At 45.4% G+C, this 10,277-nt stretch overlaps 1 long non-coding RNA gene across 3 annotated transcripts; it reads right to left on the bottom strand.

The window, feature by feature from the left end:
• Positions 1-587: 587 nt before the first annotated feature.
• LOC133115442 (uncharacterized) lies at positions 588-5,270 on the bottom strand. Of its 3 annotated transcripts, none has more exons than XR_009705632.1 (3): positions 5,129-5,270; positions 3,355-3,486; positions 588-2,286 (listed from the first exon to the last, which is right to left on the bottom strand). It is a non-coding gene; the product is annotated as an uncharacterized LOC133115442 (long non-coding RNA). The 3 variants fall into 3 exon arrangements; XR_009705631.1 differs by having other exon boundaries at positions 588-1,857; XR_009705630.1 differs by having other exon boundaries at positions 588-3,486.
• Between the last annotated feature and the right edge of the window lie 5,007 nt (positions 5,271-10,277).

The raw sequence follows: 10,277 nt of genomic DNA, 5'->3' as shown, positions 1-10,277 counted from the left end.
AAACATTACATTTGGAAGTCTTTCTTTTGGTCAAAATTAAATAATCCTACAACTTTCAAATGCCATGTTTTTAATCATTTCGAGAGACATTTGTCTAAAATATTGCAATCACTAAGTAAGTTTGTAAAATGATTTATTAAATATAACTGTTAACAATAAATACACATTTTAAATATTAATGTAAATGTATATTTATTGTTTATATATATTGTTTATATTTATATTGTTTATATATATATATATATATATATATTCTCAAGGGATATATATATACACACATATATATATATATATATGTGTGTGTGTAAATGTAAATGCTAAATATAAGTGTATAGTGAATATAAATGTAAAACTTCAATGTGAACGTAAATATTAAATGTTGAAACTAAATCTTTGAAATATATGCTATTTGGTCATGCCCCCGCCCCCTTTATGTATAATGTCAGTTTTTTGTCGGGAGGAGGGTGATGTAAGGCAAAATGTGTACAATCATTGCACCTCGCCTGCTAAAAGTTGGAAATGGCTAACATTAGCTAACAGTGTTAGCTTGCTAGCCGATCTCATTGGCAGGGAACGAAGTAGACAGATTAACATGAGCTAAAGTTATTTTACCAACATAGAATACAAGACAAAAAAACAGGCACATATAATCCCTGCATCCCCTGTACCCTAGTGCAAAATAGATGAATTTCCATAGCTCTTGGGGCTGCTTTATATTTTAGCATGTCTGTACAGTATTGCAATAATTATCAAACCTTATACTTCTGTGATCTACTATCAAACCTTATACTTCTGGGATCTATTATCAATCCCTATTCCTTACACTTCTGCAACCTACTATCAAACCTTATGCTTCTGCAATCTATTATCAGACCTTACACTTCTGCAATCTACATTGACTTCAGAAAGTATTCACTTTTTTTTCACCATTCACTTTTTGCACTTCATTGTGTTAGAGATTTGATCTTAAAAAGAATTGCCATCATTGGCTATCAATCTACACTCGATAACCCTTCATGACAAAGTGAAAAAACTTTTTTTAGAGATTTTTGCAAATAAATGTATTTATGATTTATACACTGTAAGTATTCTGACCCTTAATTCAGTACTTTGTAGAAGCCCATTTGGCAGCAATTACAGCTGTGATGCTTCTCAATAAGCTTTGGACACCTGGATATGGGCAGTTTATCCCATTCTTCCTGGATCCTCTCAAGCTCCGTGAGATTGGATGGGAAGCATCAGTGAACTGCCATCTTCAGGTCTCTCCACAGATGTTCTGTGGGGTTTAAGTCTGGGCTTAGGCGGGGTCACTCAAGGACAGTCAGAGACCTGTCCTGAAGCCGCAGCATTGTCTGGGCTGGATGCTCCAGGTCATTGTCCTGCTGAAAGGTGAACCGTCGCCCCAGTCTGAGGTCATGTGCACTCTGGAGCTGGTTTTCCTCAAGGACCTCTCTGTATTCATCCTTCCCTCAATTCTGACCAGTCTCCCTGTCCCTGTCACTGAGAAGCACCCCCATAACGTGATGTTGCCACCACCATGCTTCACTGTAGGGATGGTGTTAGCCAGGAGATGAGCAGTGCCTGGTGTTCGCCAGACATAGTGCTTGGAATTCTGCCCAAAGAGTTACATTTTTGTCTCATCAGACCAGACAATCTTTTTCCTCATGCTCTTTAAATGCCATTTGGCGAACTCCAAGCTCAAGACTGCCGTCCATCTAGCCACTCTACTATAAAGGTCTGATTGAGAGTGCTGCTGAGATGGTCATCCTTCCGGCAGATTCTCCCATCTCAGCAGAGGACTTACGAAGCTCTGTTAAAGTGACGGTTGGGTTCTTGGTCATCCAGTGAGCAGCAGTTCTGTGGGCAGAAACGCCTTGTCAATGAGAGGTCAGAGGAGAAGGGCCAGACTGGTCAAAGCTGACAGGAAGGTGACAGTAATGCAAGTAACAACACATTACAAAAGTGATATGCAGAAGAGCATCTCTGAACGCACAATGGGTCAAACCTCTAAGTGGATAGGCTACAGCAGCAGAAGACTTCATACGTTTAAAAAAAGAAGTCTAATAAATACCTAATGAAGTGCTGACTGAATGTATTATCAAACCTTACACTTCTGCAATCTGTTACCAATCTTTACGCTCCTGTGCTGCGAGACCACTCCATACTACAGTGTCTGGTGACTTTTCCACCCCTTCCTGAAATGGCCCCCTGTTGGCCGTGTCTCTTCTCTATTGTGGCCCCCCAGTGGTGGAATCAGTTCCCTGCAACAGTCACGACAACCTACACCTATACAGTGCAGTCTGTAAGTATTTGGACAGTGACACATTTTTTGTTATTTTTGCTCTGTACTCCAGCAAACAACCTGTTGAAGTGAATGGTTCAGCTTTCATTTGAGGGTTTTCACATCTATATTGGATGAACCATGTAGGAATTACAGCCAAATGTATACACAGTCCCCCAAATTTTAGTGGACCAAAATCAATTGGACAGATTAACACAAACTGAAATAAAATATAAATATATTCAAAAATAATAACACATTCAATATTTTTTGCAAATCCTTTGCAGTCAATGTCTGCCTGAAGTTTACGACCCACAGACATCATCAGCTGCTGGGTGTCTCCTGCTGCAACTCTGCCAGGCCTGTGCTGCAGCCCGCTTCAGTTTCAGGGGCTATTTGCCTTCAGTCTGGTCTTCAGCAAGTGAAATGCGTGCTCAATTGGATTGAGGACAGATGATTGAGTTGGCCAGTCAAGAAACTTCAACTTTTTGGACCTTTAGCACTTTTTGCTTTGGCAGAGGTGTTTTGGATCATTTCCAGTGACGTGACCCCATTTTACACCGGCAAGCATCTAAATATATTCTCAAAATGGTTTATTATGATTCTGTATGCTTATAAATAGGGAGCAGGCCCTTGAATCTTCAATCAGTGGACCTCAATCAATCTATTAGTATACAAGTTGTTATTGTTGTAATTATTGTAATTATGTAATTACAACCTCCTGGAATGCTGCTTCCAGACGGGGAGAGGGGTTTTGAGAGGGAGAGGCAGGGGAGGCTGACGGGCGGGGGGGAAGTGAGAACACATTTTCAGGATAAAAAGTGTTTTAGCATTTAGTGTGCAATCTATAGCATTTTACACCTCATACACGACCCATAATATCATTTAGTTTACATGTGTCCTTTTGGATCCTCCAAATGTCCTTTTTGGAAACCTGCCTAGAAGTATCTTAGAAAAAACAATGCAGAATGCAAATTTTTGGTGATATGGTCATCAAATTTGATAGGGATTTGTCTGTTTTTGCTGCAGTAATTTTGGCTTTTGGGAAAAAACACCCCCACGGGTTACTGTACCTTTCAGAAGAGACCAAGATTGTGCCTGTAGTCAAAAGGGTTCAAGTAGTAACCATTTTATTTTGGGTATGTCATCTTCAAGCTCGTATAAAGAAATCGGGTGATCCTTAAGGGGTTAAGCAATTGCAAACCCTGCAAGAATATTAATACAGCAATCATTAATACAGAGATCTAGGATATGAAATATTAACACATTGATACATAGAGATATATCAATAAGCAAACAGGCAAGCGTTACTTTACATATTTAAAATAATGACACTGAATGTTTTTGTGCCCTTTATTTGCCAAACAATCCATGCACACACCCACACACACTCACACACACTCACACATACTCTCATGCACACACACACTCTCACACATACACTCACAGTCACAGTCACACACTCACACACACACTCACACACAGACTCACACACACACACACTCATACACACACTCTCTCACACACACTCACACACACACACTCACGCACACACACACACACACTCACACGCACACACACACACTCATACACACACTCTCTCACACACACTCACACACACTCATACACACACTCACACACACACACACACACACACACACACACACTCATACACACACACACACACACTCATACACACACACTCACGCACATGCATATTATATTACTTTTCATTCTCATACCAGAAGCTGTTTGAAATGATTGCATTTGATAATTCTTCACAGAAATGGAAGCTGAAACAAATCATCTAGGCTAGATAAGATGAGATAAGGTATACTATATTGATGCGAGTTGGGCATTTGGCCTATCCTAGTTACTTATGAGCAGTGGGTAGCCACAGTGCGGCACCAACTCCAGTCCTGCATGTCTCATGTCTTTGAGTGTGGGAGGAGACCGCAGTTCCCAGAGTAAAGCCACGCAAACACGGGGAGAGCCTGCAGACTCCATGCAGGGAGGATCTGGCCAGCCGGGGTTGGAACCCAGAGCCTCCTGCTGTGACAGCTGATTTTACAGACCCACTGAAGCCTGCTGTGTAGCATGATCTAAAGCGAAGAAACAAAGCTTGTTACCTAACTCAGGTGCGTTGTTGGCACCCTGCCAGTGTTTAAGCCCCTGCCCCGCCCCCCCCAGCCCCCGACCAGTGTCCCATGAACACTTAACACTGGTACAAGGATTGGGAGAGAGGGAACAGCGGCGAGAGGGCTTCCCAGGCTGAGCGCACAGCTAGGCACACGATGCTAAAGACATGGCGATAATGAGCACACTGCGCACCCTTGACAGCAACTGTAGGCTAATAATATTGTGTAAGTATTAAGCGCAGTTCCTGAGAGACCCCCCAAGTGGGTGCCCTTCTGCCTGCCTGGTAACTTTACCGTCTCCCCGGATGTGCTTCTGCTCACACCTCCCTCTCCCTCTCTCCCTCTCTCTCTCCTCCTCTCTCCCTCTCTCTCTCTCTGTCCCTCTCTCCCTCTCTCTCCTCCTCTCTCCCTCTGTCTCTCTCCTCCTCTCTCCCTCTCTCTCTCTCTCTCACACACACACACCTCTTGGCCTCAGCAAAAGCAATTAATTATAAAACAATTAACAATGACACATAAAACATAGCATCAATACACTGGAATACTATGTATATGTACAGTATATATATAAAATATATATATATATATATATTCATAAAAACTCACACACACCAATCGATCTCTCTTTAACACCTCTTGGCCTCTCTCCCTCTTTCTCTCTTTCCCTCTCTCTCTCTTTCTCTCTCTCTCTCCGTTCCTGTGGTGTACTTACCTCAGCCTCTGTGTCCTGTGTCCCCCTCTAAGTGGCTTCTGTTTGTGCTGCTTACTCTTTCCCTCTCTCTTTCTCTCTCTCTTTCTCTCCTTCTCTGTCTCACCCACCTTCATACCTGCTCTGTTCTGCTTCTGTTCTGCCCCCTCTCTTCCTTCCCCTTTAAAGCCTACCCTTCCCCCTGTTTTCCCTCTATCTCTTAGACATCATAGTTTGATAGGGGCCAATCAGGGAAGAGGTTGTAGGGTGAGGCACTTCCTCTGTGACAGGAAATGAGAGGGGGGGGGGGGGTACGGGGTTGGCTGAGGGCAAGGGGCCAGTGATTCGACAGTGCAATGTGGAAGATGAAATGTTTTTTTGGAGCATTTGAAATTGACTATTAAAATTCTGCGTATTTAAAAGCATACTATGCATGATTTCTTTCCTTGCTTCCCTTTTGTGCTAACCATCAAAAAACGCCCCCATTCTCAACCCTGCCCACACCCCCAAGATGACGAGACTAACCCGCCTATAAAACAACTACATTTATTCATAATATTCTTATATGATTCGTCAAATATTCACTTTCCACACAAGCTATTTAGCTAGGTATTTATTTAGCTAGCTATTTACTCATGTTTGTATTGTAGACAAGGCACTGCAATCACAGCAAAAATGCAGCAATATTTTTTCACTTCAATTCACTTCACTCAAGCACTCACACACGAGTATACCAAAATGCTTGACCGACATTTCCCATAGCATTAACTCCCACTTCACTATCATATGCAGCAGAGTTATAGGGTAGCCGGCTTTAGTCTAGTTGGGCTGGAACAGATCATTTGCTCTGCTCAACCTTTTTCGTGTAGGTAACATCGTGTTGCACACTGCTGGAATCACGTCTCTTTCAAAAGTGCAGTAATAGCTGCATTCATACTAGTCAGGCAGCCACAAGTATGCCAAACGCTCGACTGATAGCAAAATCCATATGCAGCAAAGTAACAGGGTGGCTAACTTCAGCTAAACGTCACTAAGCCCCTGCTAATGCCAGTGGAGCTGCTGCTAACGCCAGTGGAGTTCAGACTCAAAGTGTTTTACTGAGGGAGGAATCTCGCCTCCACCACCAGCAGGGCAAATCTCCCCAAAATGAGCAGGAGCTCAGGACTGGGCAGGGGACCAGCTATCATGACCAGCTGAAGTAAAAAACTGAACTGAGTTATAGGTTAGCTTATAACAATAACTTGCTTAATAGTTAGCCACCAAGGGTAATCTCAGCTAACAAAAACTCAGCCAAAGCACCACTGTATGCCCCCTCCTCTTGCTCTCCCCCTCCTCCTTCTATTGGAAAAATGCTTTTCAGATACAGTACAGACAGGGCCAAGCCTCGAAATGTCCCAAATGTCCCCAAAGAGGTCTTACAATAAGGTAGAAGAGCAAAGTATTGGGCAGAAGTGAACACGCAGGTTGCCAGTGTATAATAGTAATAGCTGTGCCTGTTTCATAATGCAGACACAGATATGAAGGGTGAGTCCTGTTTAAAGAGGCCAAATAAACAAAGGCACCACCCAACTGCTGCCCAAACTCCAGAGGGACTGTGGCTGACGTGACTGGAGGGGGTACGGACGGGGGTCTCTCCCCCCCCTCCCTGCACTGCCCCCCCCCCTCCCTGCACTGCCCCCCCCCTCTCCCTGCACAGCCCCCCCCCCCTGCACAGCCCCCCCCCTGCACTGCCCCCCCTCTCCCTGCACTGCCCCCCCTCTCCCTGCACTGCCCCCCCTGCACTGCCCCCCCCTCTCCCTGCACTGCCCCCCCTCTCCCTGCACTGCCCCCCCTGCACTGCCCCCCCCTCTCCCTGCACTGCCCCCCCTCTCCCTGCACTGCCCCCCTGCACTGCCCCCCCCTCTCCCTGCACTGCCCCCCTCTCCCTGCACTGCCCCCCCCTCTCCCTGCACTGCCCCCCCTGCACTGCCCCCCCCTCTCTCTGCACTGCCCCCCCTCTCCTGCACTGCCCCCCCTGCACTGCCCCCCCCTCTCCCTGCACTGCCCCCCCCTCTCCCTGCACTGCCCCCCCCTCTCCCTGCACTGCCCCCCCTGCACTGCCCCCCCTGCACTGCCCCCCCTCTCCCTGCACTGCCCCCCCTCTCCCTGCACTGCCCCCCCCTCTCCCTGCACTGCCCCCCCCTCTCCCTGCACTGCCCCCCCCCCTCCCTGCACTGCAGCCCAAAACGCCCAAAACGGTCAAAACTCCCAAAACACCCAAAACCGTCGAAACGCCCAAAATGGCCCAGAAGGCCAAAAAGGCCAAAAAGGCCAAAAAATCTAACGCATCATTCTGGCTCCTGAAGTCAGATAGATGGCCATGTGACCAAAATAAATGCGGGAACTTGGCATTTCATATGCACATTTAATAGGGTACATTTTAAAATTAGGATACGCATACTGTATATACACATGCCGGGTAGGCTAAGCGCAAACCGATGGAGCAAAACACAAGAAATCTTTAATAATGAACTGGTGAAATCTTTAATAATGAACTGGTGGAATCTTTAATAATGAACTGGTGAAATCTTTAATAATGAACTGTGAAATCTTTAATAATGAACTGGTGAAATCTTTAATAATGAACTGGTGGAATCTTTAATAATGAACTGGTGAAATCTTTAATAATGAACTGGTGGAATCTTTAATAATGAACTGGTGAAATCTTTAATAATGAACTGGTGAAATCTTTAATAATGAACTGGTGGAATCTTTAATAATGAACTGGTGGAATCTTTAATAATGAACTGGTGAAATCTTTAATAATGAACTGGTGGAATCTTTAATAATGAACTGGTGAAATCTTTAATAATGAACTGGTGGAATCTTTAATAATGAACTGGTGAAATCTTTAATAATGAACTGGTGGAATCTTTAATAATGAACTGGTGAAATCTTTAATAATGAACTGGTGAAATCTTTAATAATGAACTGGTGGAATCTTTAATAATGGACTGGTGGAATCTCCACGTGAGCTGCCAAGGTTTGGAACACAGTCCTAGGTGTGCAGGAATATGGGTGGCATTCTTCGGGTGCTTGACATGCGCATACAACTGCTGTTTATTCCTGTTCTTAAAAAAAACACAAGTTTATGGTAAATTTAAATTTGAATGGTTTCATTCATCAGTTATTTCTTCAACACGCAGCGCATAACCTTAAATTCATGGCCTGTATGTGCATATGGATGAATAACGCCATGTCTGTCTTTATGCCTGTATGTGCATATGGATGAATAACACAATGTCTGTCTGTCTTTATGTGAGGAAGAAAAAAGCAAGTGGCATAAGATCTTGTTAGAGGCCATGTTGTTGTTTTATAATAATATTAATGTCAGATGCGTCCAGGATTATATAGTACTTTGTGCATTCAAACATCAGGCACAGGATTTATCAGAGGACTGTGAAATTATGTCTTTAGTCATTTTACGTTGTTCTGTTTTGGATGGGAATTGAAAGTAACACTAAGAACCCCAAGCCTGTGTAGGAGTCAGTCTTTGCGGGTCAGATTGTGTTCCTCAGAGTGCCAACGGTGTGTGTGGTTTTCTTCAGAACCCATGCATGAGAAGAGAACACGCGCATCTGTTAGCAGGGGTGTGGCTGCAAAAACAGGAAGTCCATTATCATGTATTCGGGAAGTACTTCTGCAAAGAAAACAGAACAATAAACAAAAGCTAAGCAAATTATCATTCCATTCGCCATATCTATCTCTCTCACTGTACATTTACAGTGGTGTCCACATTAAAATAATGTTTTATTTAGTAGCCAATTGTACCCTATCTATTCCAAATTCTCCTGTGTGTCAGCCAGGGATACACGGTCTACACCCCGTCCCTCAGCGGCCCACTTGGATCAGGAGGACCTTCTCCAAGCCGTCCCGCCCGCCACCGTAACTCTGAGTCGCCCGCGGTGCTGTTATGTGTGCTGATTTCAATAATCCCCTCCCCTCCCCTTCCCCTGGGGTGATGTTGTATGTGCTGATCTCACTAACCCCCAGGGTGCTGTTGTATGTGCTGATCTCACTAACACCCCAGGGTGCTGTTGTATGTGCTGATCTCACTAACACCCCAGGGTGCTGTTGTATGTGCTGATCTCACTAACCCCCCAGGGTGCTGTTGTATGTGCTGATCTCACTAACCCCCCTTGCTGGGTCCTCCCCCCACTCTCAGAGCAGCAAGACAATTATGCCGCTCCACGTGAGCTGCCAAGGTTTGGAACACAGTCCTAGGTGTGCAGGACCAGGTTTGGAACACAGTCCTAGGTGTGCAGGACCAGGTTTGGAACACAGTCCTAGGTGTGCAGGACCGGGTTTGGAACACAGTCCTAGGTGTGCAGGACCGGGTTTGGAACACAGTCCTAGGTGTGCAGGACCGGGTTTGGAACACAGTCCTAGGTGTGCAGGACCGGGTTTGGAACACAGTCCTAGGTATGCAGGACCAGGTTTGGAACACAGTCCTAGGTGTGCAGGACCAGGTTTGGAACACAGTCCTAGGTGTGCAGGACCGGGTTTGGAACACAGTCCTAGGTGTGCAGGACCGGGTTTGGAACACAGTCCTAGGTATGCAGGACCAGGTTTGGAACACAGTCCTAGGTATGCAGGACCAGGTTTGGAACACAGTCCTAGGTGTGCAGGACTGGGTTTGGAACACAGTCCTAGGTATGCAGGACCAGGTTTGGAACACAGTCCTAGGTGTGCAGGACTGGGTTTGGAACACAGTCCTAGGTGTGCAGGACTGGGTTTGGAACACAGCCCTATGTGTGCAGGACTGGGTTTGGAACACAGTCCTATGTGTGCAGGACTGGGTTTGGAACACAGTCCTAGGTGTGCAGGACTGGGTTTTGAACACAGTCCTAGGTGTGCAGGACTGGGTTTGGAACACAGTCCTAGGTGTGCAGGACCGGGTTTGGAACACAGTCCTAGGTGTGCAGGACCGGGTTTGGAACACAGTCCTAGGTATGCAGGACCAGGTTTGGAACACAGTCCTAGGTGTGCAGGACTGGGTTTGGAACACAGTCCTAGGTATGCAGGACCAGGTTTGGAACACAGTCCTAGGTGTGCAGGACTGGGTTTGGAACACAGTCCTAGGTGTGCAGGACTGGGTTTGGAACACAGCCCTATGTGTGCAGGACTGGGTTTG

This window comes from Conger conger, chromosome 16, assembly GCF_963514075.1.
Source record: "Conger conger chromosome 16, fConCon1.1, whole genome shotgun sequence".
NCBI lineage: Eukaryota > Metazoa > Chordata > Actinopteri > Anguilliformes > Congridae > Conger > Conger conger.
This window is presented reverse-complemented; position numbering and strand designations above follow the sequence as displayed.